Below are 26,291 nucleotides of genomic sequence, written 5' to 3'. Positions count from 1 at the left end.
CTACTTTGCAGTGTGTTTGGTTAGTTTATGAAGCAGGATGGAAGCGTGACGACCCATGGTTGGCAAAGAACTTCATCGAAATGATCAGAATTGGTCAGTCTGGTTGTAGATCTTCACTTATCCACTTCACACTGCTAGATGGCTTTTTTAATCCATTAACAGCAATTATTTGGGAAACAGAATGGAAATGCCCTTCTTCCTTTGTTTGATTTATAAACTAAATGGAGTTTCTAGTTGTTGATCAGTTTGTGAGAAGTCTTCAAAAGAGTGTTTTGAGCATTTCACAGCAATTAAGAGTGGTAATTGCTTATAGCACAGTTTTGTCCACTTTGTTTTCTCACTGTGAGAAACTGGGTTGACTGCTTTGTTTCAGCCTTCCACAGAATATCAGAGGACACAAAATAGGCATGAAAATAGCCTAGTGACTACATTTCAACAGAACATTCTCAGTTATGTTCTTCTGCTGTGAGCTAAGTTGCCCATGAAATTAATAGTCTTCTTGTAGAACTATAAGGGGGTGTCTGAACGTTGAAGACAGCTGGAGGACTTATATATGTCCTTTTCAAATGACTGACTGCTAGGCCTTAAATAGGACATTTAGAATCTGTAGCTCATTCTTTGTTCACAAATTAACATGCTTTCAGAATTGCCTTTAGCCACATTTTAGAATATTTAGAAAAATTCCAAGATATTGATATCTTGCCAGTAATGTATGTAATTTTATTTAGTTTAAAATGTAAATCGAGGGGGGCCGGAGAGATAGCATGGAGGTAGGGCATGTGCCTTTCATGCAGAAGGACGGTGGTTCGAATCCCGGCATCCCACATGGTCCCCTGTGCCTGCCAGGGGCAATTTCTGATTGTAGAGTCAGGAGTAACCCCCTGAGCACTGCTGATGTGACCCCCAAAAATGTAAATTGAGGATGTGAATGAATCAGCAAAGGATTATAACAAAGGGACCGAGCAGGAATTCCCTGTGCATGGTGGCCAGGGTCACAGAAATGGCATGTCCAGGTAGGGAACACCAAAAGACAGAGCCAGAGGAATACGTGGCTATACACTTCTTCCACTTAATGATTCTAAGAACAGCACACACAAAACACTATACTGCAACTTTAACAATGGGGAAACAACAAAGGTTTCAACCATGCTTAGAGAATAAAGATGGTACCAACGATGACCTGAAAAGTACCAACCACCTATTTAGCTTCTCAGATAAGGACTTTAGAGAGGAAATCTGGAGGATGTTCATGAACTCAAAGAAAACATGGAAAGAAATGAACAAGCCACAGATAAGAATCAAGAGGCTATGAAAGAAGAAATGAGAAAAATTCAAACTGAAATAACAGGACTGAAAAACTTGCTAGGTGAAATGAAAGCCACATTTAACAGACTTTCCAACAGCATAACAGCAGCTGAAGACATTGGAAAGAAACTTAAAGCAAATGATTGGACAATGGGAAAAGTTCTCAAAGAATGTGAACACACAAAATAAAAGTCTTCAATAAAATCAATAGGAACAACAAAAGAATCATTGGAATCCCAGAGACCCAGGAAGAAAACTCCTGGAAAAAAATCACCATCATCATTGCAGAGAAACGTCCAGAGCTAAAAAGTGCATGCAAATCTTTCATGTTCAAAATTGACCAGCCAAAAGAGATCCAAAGAAAAGCATCCTAAGACACATCCTAGTTAGAATGATGAATTCCATAGAAAGGGATATAATACTGAAAAGAATACGATCAAAAAGGGAAATTATATTCAAAGGAGCATTTTTAAGACTTACAGCAGACTTGTCACAAGAAACCCTGAAGGCCAAAAGGCAGTTATGTGATATAGTGACAAAACTCAACAAAATTAATGCATTGCCAAAAATAATTCACCCAGCCAGACTTAAGTTTGAAGGAAAAATACAATGCTTCACAGAAAAATAACAACTCAGAAAATTTAAGCACTCAAAACCAGACTAAAAGGCAAATTGAAATGTTTACTTTGAGACAAGACAAACCAACGGAGACACCAAATTCCTAGAAAAGATGACACTAAATCCCATAACAATTATGTGTCTCAATGTCAATGATGTAGAATGAACTAGTTTAGCGACACATAGTGGCAAAATGGATCAAAAGGTCAAATCCAGGGCTAGATCAGTGGCAGCACAAGCGGTTTGGTGTCTGCCTTGCATATTCTAACCTAGGATGAAACTTGGTTTGATCTCCTGGTGTCCCATATGGTCCCAAGCCAGGAGCGATTTCTGAGTGCATAGCCAGGAGTAACCACTGAATGTCACTGGATGTGGCCCCCAAATAAAAAAAATTAAAAAGGCCAAATCTAACATTTTGATGCCTACAAGAAACACATCTGAATACTCAGAATGAACAAACCCAAAGTCAAAGGTTGGAGGACGGCCATTCAAAACAAACAACTCCCTTAAAAAGACTTCCAGGGCCATACAAATATCAGATGATACAGACTTTAAACTTAAAAAAGTTAGTAGGGACAGAGATGAACATTTCTTATTCATCAAGGGATATGTAAAACAGGAAGAAATCACACTGCTGATTATGCCCTCAAAGAGGAACAAGAAAAATATTAAACACACTGCTGACAAATTTGAATAAAGACATCAACAGCAACACAAAAATAGTGGGGTATTTTAACATAACTCTGCCACCTCTTGATAGGCTAAAACATATCAAGAATATATGTGCTTTGATGTAATCCCATTTGTTTATGTTTGATGCTAAAGCCCTTGCCATTGGTGTTCCATCCTCAAAGACTTCTTAAATATCTATCTCTTCGAGTGTTCTGCCTATTTTTCCTCAATAAAATATATAGATTTTGATCTAATTTCAAGTCTTTAATCCATTTTGAATTGACTTTTGTATAAGGAGTGAGGTATGGGTCAATTTTCAGTTTCTTACAGATGGTTTTCTACTTGTACCAACACCATTTGTTGAAGAGACTTTCTTTGTTTCATTTCAAGTTCTTGGCTCTATTGTCAAAAATTAGTTGACTGTATATCTGGGGATTTATGTCTAGAAATTCTTTTCTAACCCACTGGTCTGAGGCTGTTTTTGTTCCAGTACCATACTGTTTTGATCACTATAGCTTTATAGTATAGCTTCAGGTTACGTAAAGAGATGCCACCCAGCTTCTTGTTTTTCAGTATCTGTTTGGCTATCCTGGGTCTTTTGTGGTTCCAGATGAATTTTATGACTGATTATTCTAAGTCTTGAAAGAATGACACCTGGATTTGGATGAGGATTGCATTGAATCTATATAGACGTTTGGGTAAGATAGTCATTTGTATTTTGTTGATTTTACCTATCCATGAGATGGGATGTTCTTACATTTCCTTAGATCCTCTTCAATTTCTTTCTGAAGTGTTTTGAAAGTTCCCTGGTATAGGTCCTTCACTTCCCTTGTAAGGTTGATTCCTAGGTACTTGATATTTTTTGAAACTATTTTAAATGGAATTGTATTTTTAATCTCTGTCTCCTCAGCTTCGTTATTTGTATAGAGAAACGCTACTATCGTTTGTGTATTGACTTTGTAACCAGCCACTTTGCTGTAATGGTTAATTGTTTCTAGGAGTTTTACTGTGGGCTCTTTAGGGTTTTCAATGTATATCATCATATCGTCTGCAAAAAAGATAGTTTGAGTTCCTCTTTCCCATTTTAGATTCCTTTGATTCCTTTCTCTTCTCTGATTGCTATTGCAAGGACTTCTAAGATTATATTGAATAAGAATGGAGAGAGTGGACAGCCTAAGAAGACAGCTAACTGAATGGGAAAAAATTTTCACACTCAACACATCAGATAAAGGGCTGATAACCAGAATATATAAAGCACTCAGCACTCAGAAAACTGAGTCCCCCAAAACCAAATAAAGCCATAGAAAAATGGGGAGATGAAATGAATAGACACTTCTCCGAGGAAGACCAAAAGATGGCCAACAAACACATGAAAACATGCTCACCTTCACTTATCACTAAGGAAATCAAAATCAAGACAACAATGAGGTACCACCTTACACCAGTGAGGATGGCTCACATCAAAAATAATGGGAACAATCTCTGTTGGTGGAGATGAGGTATGAAGGGCACTCTCATCCACTGCTGGTGGGAATGCCACCTAGTCCAACACCTATAAAGAACAGTCTGGAGAGTGCTCAAGGAACTCGAAATTGAGCTGCCATTTGACCCAGCAATTGCTCTCCTAGATATCTACCCCCAAGTCAGAAGGACATTCATCCCAAAGTATGTGTTCAGCCCACTATTTATCGCAGCACTCAGTATTATAGCCAAGTCTTGGAACCAACCTCGATGTCCAACAACAGATGAGTGGATCATTAAGATGTGGTATCTTACACAATGGAATACTACATAGCAGTCAGAAATGATACAATCACAGACTTTGCAGCAATGTTGATGGACCTAGAACATATTATGTTAAACAAAGCAAGCCAGTAGACAAAAGATTAACACAGAATGATAGCACTATTTTGAAGTACCTAGAATATACACCAGATATAAAACCAATACCCCGCATTTAAATAACAGGGTGTAACAGGATAGAAACCTCAAACACTGTAATAATCACCAAATACTAGGGAGTAGAGCCCAAAAACAAAGGGAAGAGAAACAACTCAAAGACTGACTACACATTATATCATAAAGAAACCAGAAACAGCAGAAACAGCAGTGTAGAGAGAACCGGTATGTAATTATCATTTTACTATAAAGGCCCATAATACTTTACTAGGGATCTTATACAGGATTACAGATAAATATTATGATGGGAAATTACTGAGTCCAACGAAAACATTTCAAAACATTATGTTTGAATGCCTTAAGCTTACCACATTTAAAATAACGTCTCAGTTTTTCTGTCCATAGGGGTTCCTGGATGTTGTATATGGAAATATTTTAGGGGATTATTATGTTACTGACCCTAACCTGATTGGTGATTGTGCCCTACCCTAGGGTGTTACCTGGCATTCTGCCCCCACCCTAGGGTAGTTCCTGATTCTGCTTCCACCACTGATTGGTATCTGATCCCAGCATTGGGTGGTACCTGATTCTGGGGGATAAAACAAGGGTCTGTGTAAGGCGAGAGACTTTTTGATGGAACTGAGGCTGAGTCTTTGGACTTCAGTCTTGTCCACTGAATAAAGCTAATATTTCCACAAGCCTGACTGCGAGCTGTTTACCCGCCATTACACCTCACAACCATCGGCTAGACAGGGTGGCAGATGCGTGCTCCGAGCTGGAAGAGAAAGGCCTCATCCTCCATCCCTCCATCAGTCAACCTCTTCAAGGGCTGATTTGCAACACCTGGATACAAAGGGTGAACATACTACGGTGGTACTGCAGTGCTCAGTCACATGAGGCACCATACTCAGCTTGAATCATAAAATGGCCAGATAAAACTCTTTAATATACCCTTTATCTCTAGATAATGCCTTCTTTTAAGACCTGAAGCACATGACTAGCCAGATCACCGAAGTAACAACCGTGACCTACAGATTTTTACTACAGGGCCTAAGCATTGAACACGTTCAAGCAGACTAACAGGCCTTTGCTCTTGTACCCTCTGTTCTCATTACTTCATATTTTTGTTGTTGTTGTTGGATTGTTGGTTTGTTTTGTTTTGTTTTTCCTTCTCTCTTTTCTTGTCTCCCTTTTCTTCCACCTTCTCCTCCTCACTATCATCAATTCAATCTATGTCACATAAAGACCACACGGTTACCTCCTTTATAGGAAAGAAAAGCTGACTTATAGGGTGCTGAGGACAATACTGCAAAGGGTAAACACCTCTATAGATAGACCTCACTAACACAGCGGTCAGTACTCGAGACACGAAACCTATACATATCCAAAAATTGATCTATTAGTTTCCTTTCCTTACAAGTACTATACTTACCTACCTTTCTGTACTCAGCACACCTCTTGCCCTCCCCACCTCTCTACATTAATATACACCTAAGCTAACTTCTATATGTTTATATGTGGGCAGGAACACACAGAGATAGGAATTCTCCTTAAGGGACAAACCTAAACCACAAACAACCCATACCTATACCTCATATAACCCCTCCCATATACTATTCCCCCCCCTCCTCCAGAAATACTACTATCCCTTCATCCCTCAATCCCACCCCCGATATCCACACCACATTGTAACTCTTCACCTCAGTTCTTAATCCATTAGGCATCAAGACTGATCTCCTACCCCAACAAACCAGTACCCACTACCCAAGTGAAGAGACACCCGCTCAAGCTCTCATCTCGTTCCCGGCAAGAAAATACAACTAACACCCCAACTGACTCATGAAGTGTGGCCCTCCTAATAACCTCGCCCTAACGGGGACTGTGGCTTGATACCGAAACTAGCTCCAAAGGACCCCCACTGCAAGAACTCTACCAAGATCTCCCTGCCTGGGCCCCACACCTCACAAGGAAATCTCTAAAGACAATGGGAAAGCCTATACTTTCAGCATAAGTATAGAACTATATAACACTATCTGTTACCCTGTTTCTCCCCAAATGTAAAATAATCTCCTGCTTTACTTTCTCCCTTTTTGTTTTTTTCTTTCTTTTTCTTTTCTTTTTATTCTTGTTCATTTTTTTTTGTTTTGTTTTGTTTTGTTTTATTTTTTTTTATTTGATTTATTTTTGCTTCTTTTCGGTCACTCCAGGAGGCGCTTAGAGAGTGCTCCTGGCTCTATGCTAGGAGATCGCCCCTGCTGGGCATGGGGTACCATGTGGAATGCCGGATTTGAGCCACCGTCTTTCTATAGGAAGGACAGACACCCTGTCTCCATGCTATCTTTCCTGGACCCACTTTACTCCTTTAATTACATCTTTTATTTAATCTTTTTTTTTTAAAAGGAAACTTTTTCTTAGATATGTGTGAGCGAATATATTTTTAGTTTTTGGCTTGTGGCTATTTTCTTCTCTCTCTGCCCCCAATTCCACCAACAATATAATCTAGCACCACTTCTTCCTGCAAAGACATATTAAACAAAGGGGAAATTTTACATGTAAGAACAAGCTCTTATTACTAGGGATAAGAACTCATACTTTTTTACAACACAGGGACATCTCCCACCCTAAATGTATGTCATGTGGAACGAACTCCAGGGAACTAGACACCGACCATCCAGCCTTGACTCCTGGATCCCAGACATAGAAAAGACAGAGTTCTTCACAACAGCTCCAGGAACCAGATCCCCTCCAGGGCATTCATAATGCTGCTCTGATGCCAACATGCACCAGTTCTAAATTTATAACCTGACAATGAGGAAATGGGAACAACTTGATTTAAGAGCAAGTTGTCCTTCCTCATCAGCCAGTGATAAGACAAAATAAGAAAACATGTTATCCTTTGACCTGAGCAAAAGCCAAGATCACTATATAAAGATGACCTGTTGTTACAACCAGAACTCGACAGAACGCATCCCGGGACCACCACCACCACCAACAACAACAGTAATGAAAAGCTCTAGCCTAGCCTTTGGTCTACGATCTGTACAACAAACAAGATCTCCAACTTCAGAGATCTGACTGAGACAACCACAACTGAATGTGGAAACAGAACAAAAGTCTTTATCCCAGAATCCATCCTAGGAGCAACATAATGACCAAGACCACCAATTACAGAAGATGGATTAAAACGACACTAAAGAAGCAAAACTGCTAGAAACACAAAGAAAGACTGCATCATAAGCTCCATTCCTTGAGCTGCACAGTCACCAAGATCTCTAGATACAGAGGTCTGATTTTACCATCCAAGACGAAGCAGAAGTCTTCCATACACTACAAAAGCACCGAGATGAGAATAAATAATCATGCAAGGAGTCTACAGTTAATCCCATGACAGTATACTTCAGGGGTGGAGAAACCCTGTAACTCCTAGGCCAAGGGCCTTCCCTCTATAATAACCCCAATACTTAATGTGCCTATTCAGGGGAAAAAAACTCAAAATAATCATCTTTCCACACTTTTATTTATCGATCGATTTTCTTGACGTCTTTATTTTGGGGTAGATATTAAAGTTGATATCTCCAATTTTATGTTATTTCATTTTATTTTATTTTATCTTATCTTTTTCTTTTTGCACTCTGGCATGATTTGAATTCAGAACCGAGACTTGTGGTGCTTGTCTTTATTGCTGTAATGCTCACTGGATATTTAATTTAATATTTCTTTCTGTATTGTTGTGGTGTTTCAATTAACTTTTTCATGTCCTCTCTCAAACTGAGATTGAAAGCTTCTAGAAGGTCTCCACCCATTTTCAGCGTATTTGACTTCTTTTTTTAATATTTTTATTTTTTCTCATTTTATACTCCATTATATTACTTTTCTTTCCTTCAAACAAAACCACATAATTAGCTCCGCCTCTTAAATAGAAGGGGAAACAAGGGAGGGTACCAGGACCAAACAGATATATGATCACTAATAGCAAGCTAGACAAAGAGGGGACCACCTACTCTAGCTGCCTGGGTGGTGGGGTATATGGGTTGCAGAAAGGGAACGGGGATGGGGGGAGGACAAATTTGGTGATGGGTATTCCCATGATTCTATGTTAATATGTACCTAAAATACTACTGTGAAAGATATGTAAGCCATTATGATCACAATAAAAATTAAAAAAAAATATATGCACTTTGAAAGGAGAATTGGAAGAACGTGTCCATTGGATAAATAGGGCTGTCCATCCACGGAGAAACAGAAACACATTTTTTCTCCAAGGCACAATGGTAATTCTCCAAGATAGACCACATGCTGGCCCATAAAATATACCTCCATTAAATAAAGAGTATAACAATTATAAAAAATCCCTTCTCAGATCATAATGCACTGAAATTAGAAGTTAATTGCAAACAGACACAGAGGAAAAACATTAACACTTGGAAATCAAACAGCTGACTATGCAATCAGTGAGTGGATCAGAGATGAAATCAAATAGGAAACCAAAAGATTCATAAAATAAAAAACAAGAATGAAGACAAAAATTATTATATTTTGTGGTACACAGCTAAAGTGGTATTAAGAGGAAAATTTGCAAGCACTCATAAGAAAGGAAAAGCCTACATAAATAACATAATGGTAAAGCTAATAAAATTGGAAAATAAACAACAAAATGAACTTAAAATAGGCATAAGGAAGGAAATATTAAAGCTGAGAGCAAAGATCGGTGAATTTTACATCCAAAAAATAATCCAAAAGATCAATGAAAGCAAGAGTGTGTCATTTGAAAAAAAAATATTGATAAACCACTAGAAATATTCACAAAGGGAGAGAGAAAAACTTAATAAGCCAAATTAGAAATGTAAAGAAGAAATTACGACAGATACTAAGAAATTCAGTCTGAAAATTAGAGATTACTTTGAGAAAGTTTATGCCAGAAAACAAGAGAATCTTGAAGAAATAGATAAATTCAAAATAAGATAACCTTGAAAAAATGGCTAAATTCTTGGCCTCTTTATAAACTCCATGGCTGAACTCACATGATTTGGCATTTATTTACTAACCTGTCACTATTTAGGAAATTAAAATGCCAATTAAAATCTCCCCAAATAAAAACCAGGTTCAGTTAAATTCACTAATAAAGTCTTATAAACCTTTCAAGAAAACCTACTACCAATTCTTTTAAGGCTTTTCCAGAGAAACAGAAACACTCCCAAATAGTGTTTATGAAACTAACGTCACCCTGATAACAAAAGCAGATAAAGATTGCACCAAAAAGAGAACTACACTCTAATATCCCTGATGAAAATAGATGCAAAACCTCAACAAAATCTTAGCAAATATTATACAGCTCCATGACAAAGTAGGATTTATTCCAGAGATGCAAAGATGGTTTAACAGAAGCAAGTCAATCAACATCATATACCAAATCAACCAAAGGAAAAATAAAAATAATCTGATCATAACAATAGATGCAAAAAAAGCATTAGATAAGGTCCAACACCCATTCATGAGAAAAACTCTCAAGAAGCTAGCAATTGAAAGAACTTTTCTCTATGTAGACAGAAAGTCACCAGCCTTTCCTTCATAACTCTGTTGCTATAGTGTTTACCCATTTGAAAGCCTGAAATTATGAACAGTGAGGGAACCTAAGAAGGAACCTCACAACAACACGAGCTCTTAAAATTCTGGTCTCTTATGCTGAGAATTTCTTGGATTGGGAGAGTTGATAACATCACACTACACATACACAGCTTTACTTCTGGAAGTCCCAGGTGTCACACAGTCACATCCCACAGCCAATGACATGTAAGAAATGGCCCCAGTTACACCATTAGTCTCAAAAGTCAAATCACACTTCTGAAGCTTACTGACCCAGATCTACAGATCCTAGAGTGAAACCTACGAATTCTACCATATTAAAAAGCCAGTGGAAGGACAAAAAACTAAATAGAAAAATATGGATAGAAGACAAAGGATAAAAGTTCAATGGACAAAAATACTGGCTAATCTCCCTTCTTGTGGAGAGCTCCAATTGTAAACCAGCTTTCAGGTTCCATTGGTTTTGACTACATGTTATTCTCTTAATTTGCTTTTTTTTTTTTTTTTTTTTGGTTTTTGGGCCACACCCGGTGACGCTCAGGGGTTACTCCTGGCTATGCGCTCAGAAGTCGCTCCTGGCTTGGGGGACCATATGGGACGCCGGGGGATCGAACCGCGGTCTGTCCTAGGCTAGCGCAGGCAAGGCAGGCACCTTACCTTTAGCGCCACCGCCCGGCCCCTTAATTTGCTTTTTGATGACTTATACCCCAGAGAGATCATTCTGTATCTCTCTTTTCTTGCTCACTTCATGCAGCATAATCCCTTCCAGTTCCATTTTTGGCAGCTACTTACCTAATTTCATATTAATTTCAAGGAGCCAGAGTGGTGGCATAAGCGTCATTCCATTGTATACATACAACATGGTTTCATTATTCAGTCATCAATTATTGGACACTGGATTATATCCAAATTTTTACTATTGTGAATAATGCTGCAAATAAACAGAGGAGCACAAATGTCTTTTCTGAATAGTGGTTTTAGGTCCTAGGAATAGATGCCCCAAAATGGGATTACTGAATTATATGTAAATTTAATTACTAATCTTTTGATAAATACTCAAAACAGGTTGAATCAAGCGAACATTCTCAATGGCACAAGATGAAGGCTTCATTTTTTAATATAATTTTTATTTTGATCATAGTGGCTTACATATTGTTGCCAATAATATTTTAGGTACATATTTACATAAAATCAGGGGGGATTTCCATCACCAATTTGTCCTCCTTACACCTCCGTTTTTGTCCTACCTCCCATATTCTCTTCCCTCACCCCCAGGGCTGCCAGAATATGTGGTCCCCTATGTATCTAGCCTTCTTTTGACAACATCCATGCCAACACTGGTTGTCTTTATGCCTTTTAATGTGTGTCAGTCTCATTCATATAAAGTGATCACTTGTTTCAATTTACATTTCCATGATGATTTCCATGCAGAACATTTTTTTTCATTCGTCGATTTGCCATCTGCTAGACTTCACTAAGGAAGTTGCTGTACATTTTTTTCCAGTTTTTGATAGTATTTGATCCTCCTTTTAAATTTTACAAGTGCTTTATGTATCTTGGAAGCTAAAGAATCATGCAAGTGTGTAATGTATTTGTACTTAAGAATTTACTTCAGACTTAGTGCGTTAAGAAGAGAATCAACCATGGACTTTCTTTTCCTTCTCTTTTCTTCTTCCACTTTTTTCTTTCTTTTTCACTCTTGTGGTTATTATTTACAGATTTATTTTTATTTTTATTTTATTTGCCGGGTCCATTTTTTCTTTTTTCTTTCATTTTTCTTTTCTTTCTCTCTCTCTCTCTTCTTTCTTTTTTTGGTAGTTGTCACCAATTTTTTTCTCCCTTTTTTCTTATACTTTTTATCTCCATGACGGTGGAATGGATGTTCAATCTACAACAAGCTGTAAAGTGGAGACCAGTTGCACTAGCATTCTGGGGGGGGGGGGGAAGAAGGGAGATATGGGATGCATACTGGGAACAGGGGCGGAGGGAGGACAGCACTGGTGGTGGGAATGCCCCTCATTCATTGTCACTATGTACCATAAATGATGCAGTGAAAGATTTGTAATGCACTTTGGTCACAATAAAAATTAAAAAAGAAATTAAATTTGCAAAAGGACAGATAGTAATTGGATAAAAAAAGCAAATGGAAACCTTTATTTCTAATACTTCTTTGGAATTATGAATTTGCATACTTGTAATGCCAGGTTTGAAAGTAAACCCATTTACTAAGAAATGTGTATATGTAGGAAACATGTGAATGATAAGAAGAGGAAGGTATCCAACGCTTTTTTGTGACTTTTAAGTGGTATTTTTTACTGTAGTTGGAACTGAAGCAGTTGAGTTTGAGTGAACCTATATTTTTTCAGCTGTTTCTCACTCATAGAACAGTGTCTCATATTAAGCATATCCTTAAAATATGTGCTAAATATTTGTCAGTGCATAAAAGAATACACATGAATTAGAAATGGGGTGATATTTATTTGATTTTGTCTATACAAAAAGTAGCATTTTAAATTCAGTTATTCCTATGAGAGAAAGGACATTCTAACTTCCAGGCTTTGCACTGGTTTCATAAAGTCACCATGCCATATCAACAAGGCGGGGTACAGTTTCCCCATTTCACAATTGAGACATATATTGGTGGAAATGTTATTTACAAGTCAGACTTCATATAGTTCATAAAAACCACAGTGGAAATAAAGTAATTCAGATTCAGTAGGGAGATAATTGCAACAGGAGATGATGAAGTTTGAGTCAAAAGAATGAGTTAATGAAGCCCCCTTTTTTTGCTGAAATAATATTAGCATAGATATTCTGGGAAGCAGTGACACAAGAGGAAAAACATTAAAAACAAAGTGGTGAAAAAGGTGAACTGAAACATTATACAAAAAATGAAATAAAACCGTATTATATGGCCAGAGAAAATGTGTGCTATATTGTCAAGATATTTTTGCTTAAAGGAAATGTGTGTTTAGTATAACGGAAAGATAACATCTGTGTATTCTTGAAAGCTAGAAAGATTCCAATTAGAATTTATCTTGTCTTGAACTACATGGAATGTGACCTGGAATCTTTCAAGAAACATTATTTGAGCAATTATGAATTCAGAGATTAATACTAAAATAAAATTAAGATGGAAGTAATAGTGGACTGAGGAGATAGTTAAGAGGTTAAAATATGTGCATTGTATGACCCCCCAAAACACTGCAGGGTGCAGCTCTAAGTATCCTTGGAGTTTTCTGACAACTAAAGGTTGTTGCTCTGGAAGATCCCAAGCACTACTGGGGTGACCCTTTGGTCCTGGTGCTGTAGGGCCCCAGCAGTACTAAAACATACTGGATCCTAGAACAGAACTGCTTAGCTCAGCAAACCAGCAGGAAAAAAAACGTGTGTTAAGATGTATTGAGGTGGAGACTATACAGAAAGTTGGTGCCACTGATAATGCTTAGGATAAGACTATTTGTTTCTTGGATCTCATAATTCTGGGCCACTAGATCTATATTTGAACTATTACCTATGTCCCTTTAAGAAACTTTCATCACCCTATTTACTATGTATGAAAATAAAATTCTAAGCAGAACTGGGAACTAGAATTTTTATCAGAAATATCTATTATTTCAGAGACACAGATTTTGTAGAGAAAACACATAATTTCAGAGCAGCTTATCTTTGTCTTAAGTCATCCTCTCCTTATCATGTGAGATCTTCTTGTTCTTTTATCATATGCCTTACACTAGAATATAATTACCCTAATTTTTCTTTACTGATGTTATAGGATACCCCCAAACAGATTCCTGTATGTTTATAATTAAATTGGACATTTTATTTTTAAAATATAATTTTATTTATTTATTTATTTTGATTTTTGAGCCACACTCAGAGGCACTCAGGGTCACTCCCGACTCTGCACTCAGAAATAGCCCCCCCCCTGCAGTTTCAGGGGACCATATAGGATGCTGGAGATTGAACCCGGGTCTGTCCCAGGTCGGCTGCATGCAAGGCAAATGCCCTACACCACAATGCTCTCACTCCAGATCCCTAAAGTTGCTATTTTCTTCTTATCTGTCTGACTTTAATTTATTTGCTCAGCTAGCCCAAGGACAACCTAGAGAGGGTATGGAAAAATTTCCTTTTCTTACTGACAAAAATAATGAGTTGTATTCTTAAAATCGTCTAATAAGGTTTTTTCGATGCTAAATTTCTTCCCACAATAAGATGAAAACTTTTAAACAATCCAATTCAAGAAACCAAAGCAGACCTCTTCTTACCATTCAAATATTCTATACAGCCTTCCTTGCAGTAAAATGTTAAGTCTAGTTTCCCTTTAATATGCCCTCATAACAGGTTTCTAACCTAGCAGCTGGTGCCATAGTTGCTATCTTACTTGGTACTTTTTAAGTTAGACTCTCTCCTTACATTGTCACCTTCTACTTTGTGAGTGTAAATCACAATTGCCCCCTTGACAACCTGTGAGACAGTTTTTTGTTACAAGTTTAACTTCAACTTATCCTCATGCCCTTTTCCTTTCCGTGACATTTACACTAACAGTTTTGGGAATAAAAAGATTTTATGAAAAGGCATTTCTGATTAAGACTATGAGATAGACTTACTTTTAAAATTATTTTTACATACTTAAATTTAAAATTTTGCTATGGATAGTTGACTTATCAAAACCACATAGAGAGATATATGTATATGCACACACATATAAGAGCTCTAAGAACCTCTAGGTTGTTGTTTTTATTTTTAGATTTTTTTTTAACCTTTGGTAACTTTCATTATCTTCAATATTTGAACTCTTTTGTCTGGTCAAAGTACAACTATTTCTGCTTGTTTGTATTCTTGGGTTTTTTGGCTATAACCAACAGTGCTCAGGTTGTATTCCTGGCTCTGAACTCAGATATCTCTCCTGGCAGGCTCAAAGGTGCCAGGGATCAAACCCAGGTCGATGTGTGCAAGACACATTCTCTACCTGCTGTCTTATCTCTCTGGACCTGTCACTGTTTAGTTTAGTTTTCATTTCACTTAGTATTATTCCCATCTTTTACTCAAAGCATATGTTTATCATGAAATATCAAATGTCTCTTCTAAATAGAAGACTGTCAGTTTTGTTTCCTAACTTAGCAATTCTTGAGTCTTTATTTTTTGTTTTCATTTATTTGTTTTTGTTTTTGAACCATGTTCAACAATACTCAGGTTCAGCTCCTAAGTCAGCATTCAGGCCTCCTGGCTGGACTCCAGGGACCATATAGGTTAAAAAGTATTAGTACCAGGTCAGCTATGAAAAAGGAATGCTCCCTGCCGTGGGCTATCTGTGTTTTTTGACTATGGAAGCCAACCTGTTATCAGATAACATATTATTGGCATAAGGAAGATTGACTTTTTCTAATATTAGAGATGCTTTGCAATTTGTTTTGTTTTGTTTTGTTATTTACTTTTTATTCTATTTGCAATTAGGAATTCAAAACAAAATACTTATCATCTTAATATTAATGCGTAATTTGTAGGAGGAAAAAAGCAGCAAATGTTTTGTTGGTCCAGACTTCAAGGAAATTTGTGAACTCAGTTACACATATTTTCCTCACATAATCTTTACCATAGCTGTAAGATATAAGTAAAATTATCACTTGCATTTATAAATTCTGATTAAATATATTGTCCTATAATACCAATCTTTCAAACATTAATTATTTTAGCACTTAGAAGTTTTTTGCTGTATCTTTTTACCATCATCTACTTTTCCTGTATTGTCATTGCCATAATTTCCCCAATATGCATGTGCATATCAAAATCAGTTTTATCATTGAACATATATTATGCCCATTATCAGCATATTTCTTTTATTTTCAGAAATATTTAGTTTCTACTATGAACGGAAAGTTAAAAACTAATTGATTGCTTTATTTCGATCATTTCAAATGTGAAAAACAGAGAATTAAAATGAATAAACACTCTGTTAAATGGTTTTTTGTACCTTATTGATGAAGGTTCACAGGCATAAATGCTGGTTTCAGTATCAAATAAAACATTTACTTGACTCAGAAACAAAAATAAGAACAGAGGCATAATATTAGATGCACAAAGCACCCAGAAATAATAGGTTAATTTTCTTGAGAATGCCAATTCACTTAAATCATCCCAAAATTAAAATTTATGTAGAACTTCCGCCTCTCTTCTCACAGTATCTCATCAGAAAAAGTCAGCACATAGTATTCTATTCAAGCATTCAGATGCAATGACAAACATTATAATGATTTCTGACTTCTCTACCATAATGAAAGGAGAAGGAATAAAAATCTTGTTCTTTTTATCCACTTCTTGTAAAAATAAGACTGTGCACATTTTGAAAAGCAAATAACCTTTGCTAAGAGATTTTAAGGGGAAGGAGGCAAATATTTTTGAGTCATCCAATCACTGCTAAATAAGGCACAGATTTCTATTATCCAAAGGTACATTCTGACAAGTCTTTATTTAGAAACCAGGGCAACATTTAACCTAACATTTACTTCCTTGATATTAATGACAAGTGCATGAAATGACTGGTGCAAGAGTTAAACTTAAACTCCCCCACTGCTACTGCTGATATGACTAAAACAATATTAACTGAATGCAGTGAGTTTTTTATTAACAAAAAGAGTGATATCTGAGGAAACCAAAAGCTTTCTGTTTTGTAAAATACCTAACACCTGTGTCTAACCATATTCCTCATCAGGGAAATGATTTTAAGTACTTGGCATTTTCAGGTTCTCTTGTTACTTCAGGAGTAATCTCAAAAATTTCAAAAAAAAATCTAGATTTTTTTCCATTATTAAAAAGAATATCAAAGGGCCAGAGCAGTGGTGCAACAATAGGGCATTTGCCTTGCACACTGCTGACCTAGGACAGACCCTGGTTCGATCCATGGCGTACCATATGGTCCCCCAAGCCAAGAGTAATTTCTGAATGCATAGCCAGGAGTAAGCCCTGAGCATCAACAGGTGTGCCTCAAAAACCAAAATAAAAAAAAAAATGTACATCAAAGGTAAATTGTATAAATAATTGAAATACATCCAACTATAGAAACAAGTTTGGGAAAGTACTTTTTCATTTGAAATTGTTTAGTAAGTATTTGGAAAATAATAAATAGTACAACTGAGAAATTATATGTTTAATAATTGTTAATATTCCTTAAATAAGAAATATCCTGGATCTAAGGGGTGTTCCAAAATGACAGATTTGACTAATGGTCATTTGAAGGAAATTTTAGGGAAAAATTTATGCTAAGGATGAAATAATCTAGCTTTTCTTAAAATCTAGTTTTTCTTATTTAAAAAAGGCACAATTTTAAATGTGTTGTAAGTCTAGTTCTCTTTCTGATTTCAGCAAGTCCTTTCAGGTGTCTCCAAAAACAAGTTTTTCTTAGACCTACCGTCTCTACAATTGCCTCTTTTTTTGTTTTTGTTTTTGGGCCACACCCGGTAACGCTCAGGGGTTACTCCTGGCTATGCGCTCAGAAGTTGCTCCTGGCTTGGGGGACCATATGGGACACCAGGGGATCGAACCGCAGTCCGTCCAAGGCTAGCGCAGGCAAGGCAGGCACCTTACCTCTAGCACCACCGCCTGGCCCCCTACAATTGCTTTATTTGGTGAGTTCATAATTTTCCCCGAGTTACCATAATAACTATATCCAACTACCTCAATAATTTATTTGTGTGTGGCTATTTATTTATAAAATAAAATAATAGAATAATATATAATTCTAAGTAAATAAATTATAATGTGGTAGAAATAATAGTATTAAATATCAACCAAAAATAGTTTACATATTGTTGCAGATTTTTTTTGGATTTGTTCCTTACTATGGATAACAAAGAGGTCTCCTGAGAAAGACCACCTGAACTAGACATTTATCAGACTTTCATGGTAGTTATCATATTTGCCTGTTTGCATAGTAATGTGATAAGTTAATGCTTTCTCTTGTTTTCATCTTCATTAACATCATCATCATCTCATCATCATCATCATACTTCATCTCCTGTTTAGCTTGGTAGTAAAAAATTTTTAAAAATGTTCCTTAGAGGACCTACTCAGTAGTTCCTTTCTTAAAGTCAGTTTAAAATGGTGTCAATTTTTTCCAACTGCCAGGGAAAACTCTCAGGAGTCCTCTATTACTGTTCTTAGATAAGTTACTCTAAATGTTTTAGCCTGTAAAACTGTGGTGGAATCCCTCTGTGATGACTAATAAGTATAGTCATTACTAATAAATAATTAATATATCTAACTTTTTGATAATGTTATATTCAACTTCACTTCACACAAATGAAATGAACACTTGAAATAATCTATTTTTTCTGGTCGTTGGGTGGTTTAAATAAGATATCTAGCATAAAGAAATGATCTAGCAAGATATCAGTCATTGGTCAAAAACTATTATAAAACTGGACTCAGATAAGGATCAGAAAATGGATGATGAAGAAAAGGGAAAATGAAAAAAAATGCCACTTCACCTTGTCCAATGACTAGCCATTTAATACTAAAGGTCCTTCAAAACTGACAATAGTTAAGAGCAAAGTTAGTTACTTGGAATCAGTCCTTTGCCCTGCTAGAAAAGAACAGCATAAAAAAAAAAGTATAGAAAGTCTTCACAATAACGACAAAAGAGTGTGTAAGTTTCAATTCAGACCAGTCTGACCCCACTTTATAGCCTTGTCCTTCTCAATTACTCAGGTCAGTTTTGTCTCAGCAATTCATTCACGACTTGAAAAAAATATTTCAAAAATTTTCCAGGGGTAGGATGAGACTGGTTTAAAATGTTTCATTCTAATTTTAGTATTTTGAGAACTTTGATAAACACAGATTCTCCCTAAAAGTTCATTCTTACTAGAGAATTTTAGTTACTTTTTTTTAAAAGTTTTGATAGTGTAGATCCCTAAGATTTCTGCTTTCCCCATGAAAGTTTTTTTATTTTTGCTCAAGTGCTCAAAAGAGTTTATTAGCTTCTGTTATACTCACCTTAAACTTTGTAGGCCTATAGGAATGTGACCTTCAGATAAGAATTGAAGACTAAGGAAACCATTGGTCAAGACCAAATGATCAAGATATACCTTTGTGGGTGTAGGATGGGAGATATACCTAAAAGGGGACACTTATGTGAATGTCTGTTATGGAATCAGGCTGTCTGAATTTTGGCATTAAGTGGGACCCAATGGAATAGAAGGCGTGTTTTTTGAAATGTAGCAGGTGTCAATAGGAAAGTAACTGGTGGTTCTAGATTGATGCTGAATATCTATATAACCTGAGTAGGATTTGTGACTTGAGGTCCCTGATCTGGAAGTCTGGAAGCCTGCTCTCAGGTGGAAGTCTTGGACCCTTAGTTAGCTAAGCAAATAAGCCACCTCTGCGTTTTGCATTCTTGTGTTTTAGTCTGAGCTTTCCAACCACTTTCTCTCTCAAACCCGTGCCCAACAATAGAATACAATGTAAAAAGACTTTATTTCAAAGATATTTCTTTGCATCTCATAGACATATCGACCTTGCAGCTGATCACTGCAAGTGAGGCCCTTCAGAAAGCCTTTATTTCTATAGCTGTAGCCTTATGAGATCATCAGCCCAGCCCTATTAATCCACAAATTTATGGACTAGGCAGCTGCCCAAATAGCCATGCTGCACCCCATTATTTTAATTGTGATCTCTCAGTTGTAATACACAAAATATTAAGTGAATTATTCCTACCTGTCAAGGCTTAGGGGAGGTTGGGAAACTGATGACCAGGTTGGAGTGAAGTTTCCATTTCTGGTGGAATATTTAACGTCAGATATAACAGGCTCTGTAAACCAGTGTCTGCAATAAAGAAATTTCAAGAATTAAAAGGTATTTCTTTGAATATCGATCCTAGGAATGTTCACAAATCATATCTATTAAATATTTTAATTCTATTTTTGAAAAGCAGAGAGTTTTGTTTTCCATTCAGTTTTGTGCTCTTTATTGAGACAATTTGTTTTAGGTCTGAGACTTAAGAACATGAATTTTCAGGTTGGATTGTTCTGTTGTTCAGTATCTGTGGACATTGGGCGTCTATTCTAGCTATGTTTCTTATAGGCAATCCTGTTATCTTTTTTTTTTTTTTTGGTATTAACTATTCTTTTTATTTGTGAGCAGCAGTGGGTAGCTTTTTATCATAAACATTAGTAAACAATTAAAAATGATGGAAATAGATATCTGACAACTTGTGATTTTTCTTTTTTCTTTGTATCAAATGCTCTGTCTCTGGAAGGAAACTATCATGGGCAATTACTCCACCATGACTGAGTTTGTCCTTGAAGATTATTTGTTCAATTTTTTTCTCTAAAACTTTTGTAAAAAAATATCAGCTAACTATATTTATGCAGGTCTATCTTGTATTTGTCTGTTTTTTTTCAATTTTTTCAATTGACCTATGTGTCTACCCCACATATATCAGTCCCATGCAGATTTAATAGCTAGTCAAAAAATCAGTTTGGAATCTAGAAAACTCATTTATCTCACTTTATTGTAAAGGAATAATTACTTTAGCTATTCTAATTTCTTCACTCTTCCAAATAAATTATGCCTAAGAAATACACTTTAAGTGAACATAAAAAAAATTACACTTCAAAAACTAGAAATTTTAATGGGAATTTTGTTAAACCAACACACCAATTTTGGTAAGATTTAAATTTGTATTATTTGAATCTTAAATATGTGAAAGCCATTAACTTGTCAATTTACATAAGAAAACATTACATTACAGTACATTATATTGCCATGTTGAATATTTCTGCATATAAATTTTGTGAATATTTGACTGTGACTGTGGTATTGTGTAACTTATTTCAGTGTTTATATATTTATTCCTAGTATACTATTTTGGCATGCTAATTCTGAGTTTATAAATAGGTTACTCTAATTACTTCTAAGTTTTGTTGTCAATTATTATTATTTTTTAATTTAATGTCTTTATTTAGAGATATTTGGAATGGGGCAAAGGGAGAGGAAGAGTGAACAAAAGATCAAGAGTTACTTCTTATTTTGCGCTCAGGCATAGTACCTGGTAGTGTTCAGGAAACCATATGGGAAGTCGGATATCGAACCTGGTTCGGTGGTAGGCAAGTTCACACCTTCCCCACTGTGCCATCTCTCCAGCCTCTTTTGTCAATTATTTAGAATTATCTACATAGACAGTCTGTTATCTGTATATAACTTTACTTATTTCATCACAATATAAATACTTTTATTATTTTGTGGCATATTTGTTCCATTAGATCAATGATAATGAGGACCAATGAGTGGGCATTTTTTTCTTGTACTCATATTTGGCTGGAAAGCATCCAGTTAGTCACAATGAAGAATGATGTAACTGTACATTTAATTGGAGATGCTCTCAATCATGTTGAAAATGTAGCACTCTATTTTAGTTTGAGAAATTTATGAATGGGTGCTGCATTTTGCCAAATAAGTTTTCTGGTTAAACTGACATCATCCTGTAATTTTTCAATCCTTATCTGTTGCTATGGCAATTCAAAGTTCAGTAAGACTCGACTATCTAGAATCAATTTTGCTTGACGCTAAATTTTCTGTTACTAGTTTTTTCTTCTATTACATTTTTCTTTTAATACTTTTGTTTATATAGTTTTACTGTGAAATAATTCTGAACAGAACAAGTTAAGAAATATTTTCAATGTTATTTTATAGATACTTATTTTTCTTAAATGTTAGATGGAATTTACCATTGAATTTCCTGTTGTTTTCTGTATCGCAAAATGATAATTAACTAAATTTCTTTAATTAACAGGCCTATTTAAATGTTCTCTTTCTTTTCTGTCTACTTTAGTCTGTCTTTCAAAAATTTAATCTATTTAATTGATAAGTTATGAGCCTAAATAAATGTATTTGTAGTATTTCTTTATTATCTAAGCACATATTTATCTTATAAAATTAAATGCTGATAAAACTGCTTTAATAATAGTAATTTCTAGCATTTTTATCTAGCCTATATAGAGATAAATTAAAATTTTAAAAAATGTAAAGATGCAACTTTTTGAGGTCCTGAGAATTTGAATCAGCAGTAGAACCACTGTCTTGCTCATATGATATCATAAGTACTTATATATCAGAGATAATCCCAGACACACTGTAATTTTTGACTCCTGACTCTTTAAGAACACATATGACATCCAGAAGAGTTTCACAACTAAAGTATGTGAGAACTGCAACCAAGTGGACATGAGTCATCACAGTAACACTAAAAGGAAGGATGACTAAAACAAGCAAATAACCGTAAATAGAGATACAATTGTGGGGGCTCCAGAGGTAGTATTAGTGTAAGATATTTGCTTTGCATGCACCCAATCCTGGTTTGATTCCCCAGAACCCCCTTAGATCTCATAAGAACTGGTAGGAATGACCCCAAACATGGTGTTTTTCACCCCAGAATTCACTGATTACAGTTTTTATGTACAATTTAATTGATCTGTTTTACTTATTATTTTCATCATTATTAATTCTTCCTTGTAGTTTTATGCTCACATTCCCTTTTTCTTGTTTCCTAGGGTAGAATCTTGGATTGATGATGTTATGTCTGACTCTTTCATAGAATATACATATTATAAATTCTGATATGTGTAAAAGGTAAATTTTCCACTCAAACATACCTGATAGTATCTCACATATATTAAACTGTTTTCTGATTTGTTTAGTTTAATCTGTTTTGCAAGGCCCTCAAAGAGAGATTTAAGGTACCCAGGCCACACTTGGTCAACTAGTTTGGCAGTTTTAGAGCCAAAAGATGTAGTGCAGTCAAACTCTGTATTACCAGACATTCCCTCAGTGGTGCTCAAATGGAAAGAATTCAATGCATTGACAGTAATACTCAGGCAGAAAAGTGGTTTCAAGACTTGAACCTGGGTTGGGTGCACCAAAGTATTATTTTTTTGAGTCCTGACTCAAATTTTATTGAGATTGAAGCTTTATCATTTGGGAAATAAGTGCTACTTTGCTTACATTCTCAACAAATGCTTATTTTTCTATTCCATAAACTATTTTAATTAATTTCTAATCTGAAAACATTAAGGCCTATTACCAGGTATGGTCTCATTATGTATACCCCATATGCACAATTTTTAGAGAGTAGAGTTCATTCCAAAAGATAAAGAGGTGCTTTCAGGGGCTGGAGCGATGGCTCAGTGGTAGGGCATTTGCCTTGCATGCTGCTGACCTAGGACAGACCATGGTTCGATCCCCCGAAAATCCTATATGGTCCCCCAAACCAGGAGTGATTTCTGAGCACATAGCCAGGAGTAACCCTTAAGCATCAATGGTGTGGCCCCAAAACAAACAAAAAGAAAGAAAAGGAAAAAAAAGGTGCTTTCAGTGATCAGAATGATAGTACATCAGATGGACTTTGGGTCTGTCTTACTTGAATTTTCTCTGTAGTACTCCCTTGGTTTACCAGAAATAATTCCTGAGTGTAAAACCAGAAATATCCTCCACGCATTGACAGGTGTGACCATTAATAAAATAATAATAAATAACTAAAATTAAAAAAAAGAACTCTGAAGTGCTATATTTTAATCTCCCTCTCTCTCTCTCTCTCTCTCTCTCTCTCTCTCTCTCTCTCTCTCTCTCTCTCTCTCTCTCTCTCTCTCTCTCTGATTTGGGGCAATACCTGATCAGGGTTACTCCTGGCTCTGTGCTCAGAAATCTCTCCTGGCTTGGAGGACCATATGGGATGCCAGGATCGAACTGCGGTTCGTCCTGGGTCAGTAGCATACAAGGCAAGTGCCTTACCTCTGTGCTACCAGTTGGCCCCAGTATGTTGTAACACTTCTATAAGAAGAAGGAAGTAAGACAAAATAAACTATATTAAATTAAAAAAATAAAAAAGATTGGTTATCAGAAAGACACTTTCCCTTCTCTTCCAGGAATGGCTAAAGTCTACCAGGCAGATTACTAAATAGTGCTGATCAGGTTATTCCTAATTGACTAGTTTAAGCTTTTAATCTTTCTTTTCTCAGAGAGCTAAAATTGTCATTAAGTTAAGTCTCTGCCTCCTGACAGGATTAGCATAAGTAACTCCATTTGGAACCTGTCATTTATTTTTTAACAACGTGGATTTCTTGGCCTGACAACTGTAACCTCATCTGAGGATATTAACTACGAATCCCTATTAGCACACATTTTTTCTTTGCTTTTCTCAGAGGTTGAGTTTTTATTTTAATTCCTTGACATAGCTATTTATTCCAGAGAGCTGTTCTATACAGGATCCAAACTAATTAAAAACTAAATATTAATAAATGTTACTATTTAAAGTGCAGTGATGCTAATCAACAACTATTTGTCAAGGATTTTAAAACAAATTTAAAACTGAAATTAAATAATGTCTCAATTTTATTTTTAAAATAAAAACGGAATTCTATTAATTCTATTATGTTATTGGTAGAGCTTCAGAGAGCACCGGATTTCAAAAGTTACAAAGGTGCCTTTCTTTTAAAGTTGGTGTTTTCTATTAATTAATCCAACCATTTTGCATTAATCTAAATTAGTGAAATGCTGTTGTGCTCTGTTGCTCTTTAAGAAGTATGAAACTCACAGGGATGGCTTTAGGGTGCATTTTAATTGGGAAGAGATAGTGTTATATGTAAATAGCTGCTTACACATCACTTACTACTTCCCTTTATCAAACAATGAATTAGTCAACTTATCAGGTAAGTCTTAAACTTTGCAGCAATTTTTTTTACTTCAGTTTTATTGTCCCCTTATGTTAAAGACACTTATGTCAAGTGACTTACAATCACCACAATATAAAGAAAAGCCATGTTACTAGCAAGTTGTCCACTGGAATTTTGACTTCTACCAGGTATATGAAAATTAAACACTCTATTCTGATGATATGAAGCTTAAATACAGAGAATTATAAATGATTCATACATGATATCAGTCCTTCCTGGCTTAATATACATAGGAGCATTAAAATATGACTTTTTTCTGACATGTAATAACTCTTATGGGAAGGAAAGAATTACAAATAGGTAGCATGAAGTATTTTAGGATTTACGTATATGTTCATTAGCTTGAGTGTAATAATTATTTCATGTGTGCAACAATCAAATTATACTTTGAATAGTATCTATATGATATATAGACCATTATATAGATAATTATCTATAAACCAACTAAACTTCATAAAATATTTATAAGACATTTTAAAATTGGTATCATTTATTATACTTTATGGGAAAGTAGTATTCTTTAATATCTTTACTTGAACACCTTGATTACAAACATTAATTATGGTTGGGTTTCAGTCAGGTAAAGAACACCCCCCTTCACCAGTGCAACATTCCCATCCCTAATGTCCCAAATCTTCCTTCTCCCCAATCTACCCCTGCCTAGCTTTCTACTTCCCTCATTCATTCTCATTGTTAGGATAGTTCTCAATGTAGTTATTTCTCTAAAGATGCTCATCACTCTTTGTGGTGAGCTTCATGAAGTGAGCTGGAGCTTCTAGCCCTCCTCTCTTTTGTCTCTGAAAATTATTGCAAGAATGTCTTTCATTTTTCTTAAAACCCATAGATGAGTGAAACTATTTTGCGTCTTTCTCTCTCCCTCTGCCTTATTTATTTATGTTTTAGTCTCACATTCAACTGTGTTCAGGATTTACTCCTGGCTCTGTAATCAAAGATAATGTCTATTAGAGGTAGGGGACCCTAAAATGTGGTGAGGATTCAACCAAGGTCAGATAGATACAGGAAGTTATGCTAGCCTCTGTACTTTCTCTCTCTACCCCCATATTAAAATATTCTAAATTGGGTAATTTTTTTGGTTTGTACAATCTGAAATATGAAGCTTCATAGTCTCAGAAAATCTCAATATTTATGTGTTATGAGAAATAGTCAACCTCAAATATAAGGCAGGTTCTGCATTTTATGAGAAACACATCTCACTCTGCTACTGCTCATGGGTGACTTTCCCATATAATTGCATCTATAAAACTAAAGCTTTATTTTCTTTACATTGAGCATTCCCTGTTAATAAGTACCTTATCATAATAGCCTTAATAACGTCATCCTGTTTAAGTATTTCAAAAAAGTTTCAACATATCTGGGGCCAGAGCAGTGGGGCAAGTGGTAAGGCTTCTGCATTGCCCACGCTAGCCTAGGACAGATCGCAGTTCGATCCCCAGGTATCCCATATGGTCCCTCAAGCCAGGAACGAGCCAG

Source organism: Suncus etruscus, chromosome 17, assembly GCF_024139225.1.
Source record: "Suncus etruscus isolate mSunEtr1 chromosome 17, mSunEtr1.pri.cur, whole genome shotgun sequence".
NCBI lineage: Eukaryota > Metazoa > Chordata > Mammalia > Eulipotyphla > Soricidae > Suncus > Suncus etruscus.
This window is presented reverse-complemented; position numbering follows the sequence as displayed.